General features: G+C 31.0%; 1 protein-coding gene across 1 annotated transcript in view; it reads left to right on the top strand.

Moving 5' to 3' along the window:
- Window positions 1-2,500, top strand: part of LOC100215212 (suppressor of fused homolog) — a 25,446-nt gene that overhangs the window by 13,424 nt on the left and 9,522 nt on the right. The window lies entirely within an intron of this gene.

Below are 2,500 nucleotides of genomic sequence, written 5' to 3'. Positions count from 1 at the left end.
TAAAAATATACATTTTTATTTTTTTTGAAAAGCTAAATATTTGATCATGTATAACAAATTCATTTTTTTTTGCTATGAAGCTATAATTTTTAACTTTGGACTTTTTCCTATCATAAACCTAAAACTCTCTACCTTTTGCCATAAAACGGGCATGATGAATTGCTCCGGGTGTACGAAACTTGTACTTTTCCTCAGAAAGCACCATAAGTGTAAGCTCTGTCAGCTCAATGTAGTCCTTCCTTGTAGCCCCATCCTAAAAATTAAACCAGAAGTATATTGGTATAATGCAATAAACATAGGTATGTATACTTTTGTCTTATAAAGAATAATAGAATTAAACAAGAAAAATCTAGGATATATTACTACTTCATAGTACATATTGTATACATAACTACATATTAAAACATCTAGTCATCGGGCTACCTTTTTCAGAGGACCCATGGGTGATAATATTTCTGCAGAACGTTATGCTTTCATGCTTTTGATGACCAAGCCATGTTTCATCTGGAATAGTCAATCTTCTCAACACCTTTTTATTTAAAATGTCAAAAAAAAATCAAAGAGCTCAAAATTGAAGAAATACTAGGGTACAATAATATTTTACAAAAATGTTAACCAATTTTGTAAAACCCTACCTAGTTCTCTACATCAAGATCATTCCATGTTGATTTTAATATTTTAAACAGCATATTATCTGGTCCAGAAGTAGCACTACTTGGATAATTTTTCCAGAAATGTGTTATGTGTAGCTCGTTTATATGATGTCGGCATGCAATAGATAAAACTGGTCGCTGAAAAACTTCATTTACCAGTAAAGAAACAGCTCCATTTTTGTTTCCAGGGTTGATTCTGGTTGTATCAAATGTAACAGCTTGTATACTGTTTGTAAGGTCAAAGCAATTCAAGATATCTCTGATCGCATTTTTTTGATTTTCGCCAGTTCCGGAAGAAATAGCTGGAATTCCCAACAGGTGCGTTTCCATGTTACCGTTTATTAATATTGCTAATCGATCTTTTTCTGATTTTTTCCCATCAGTATATTCATGACATACTTTTCCATCAAAATGGAGTTGAACTAAAATGTTCTTATTATTATTTCTGAAATTTCTTAAATGGTCCTTGATCCTCTTTGATTCATCATAAATGACCTTATCTGCTGCTCTTAATGCTGTAGAGGTTGAACATTTAAATTCATCTATATTTCCACCTGATTTAGCAATTATACTATTAACCATGGGAGTATGCTGCCTATGACTTAATCCTTCCCCAACAGCAGTATCAGCAGTTCTCTTGAGAATATCTTTTGGAAGTAGAACAGTATCTGGTTTTTTGACTTTCTTCTTTAACTCTGGATCTGGATACGGGAAATCATCATTATCTTCATTTTTATTGGATCCATTTGAGCTGAATTCACTCTCTGACATGGTTTCATTCAAACTTGATCTCATTTCAAACTTGGATAAACTCCTGTTAACAGAGGAAATGTACCTTGTGTCTAATCCACCTATTCTTGTTTTTCTATCTCCTAATTGGTCTAATAAAAAAGCAATATCTTCAGTCTTGTCTCGACAACTTCTTTTCTTATCAGCTTTAATGATTGCAACCAGAGTATCGAGCTCAGGTGCAATCCAAAAGATCCTTTTCATCTGAGTTAAAAATTTCCTCCTTTTTTCAATTTCTGATAAAGTTTGTCTTGATTTGTTTTTTTTTAACAGTTTCCAAGTTAGGATCAGCTTCTCTATCTTTTTACTAAAAAATGTGATTTGTAGGTTCTGAACATTTTACAACACATCTATTTCTGTTAATTAATTTATTTAACAGCAGATATTTGTTATATTAATTGTTTTCCTCTAATAATATACAAATAAAACAAAAACAAATACAGTCTTGTACCTACCTAATTGTTTGTAATTGCAAAATCTGAAATCCACCCTTCAACCAAGGTGCAATTAACTTTGAAAGAGTGCAGCATAAAGACTTTTCATTATGGCATCTGATTTCAAAGTGTTTTGTCAACGGACAGTGGATAATTCTACTTTCTTTTTGTTTTGGATGCTTCTCCTTTAAATGCAAGAAGTATTGCAAAACCTCTTGCTCTGTAGAAAATTTGTCTTTTGGTAAGGATGACCTGGATTCCAAAAAATTTACTTTTTTCTTACTTTTTCCCGACATGAATAAAACTGTAGTAAATAGCTCTAATAAGCATATGAAGTAAGTGTATCATGAAAGTTATCAATAATTATTTCCCGCGTTTTTAAATGAAAATTAAATATCGTCTTTGCTAAAAAGTAATTCGCATAACGTGTTTAAGCAAGTACGCTAAAGTATTAAAGTAAATGCGAAGCGTAAAAATTGGTAAAAATCCGCATAACTATGCAATTTTTTAGTTAGGTTTAGACAAAATATTTTAAGCAAATTAAATTACCATGCATTTTTTTTTTTTCTATTAACTTAGAAGAAACTCTGGAAAGAAAAAAAATAGAATTATTTTGAGTTTTAG

Source organism: Hydra vulgaris, chromosome 03, assembly GCF_038396675.1.
Source record: "Hydra vulgaris chromosome 03, alternate assembly HydraT2T_AEP".
NCBI classification, from domain to species: Eukaryota; Metazoa; Cnidaria; class Hydrozoa; order Anthoathecata; family Hydridae; genus Hydra; species Hydra vulgaris.
Note: the sequence above shows the minus strand (reverse complement) of the source record. Positions and strands in the feature narration are given on the sequence as shown.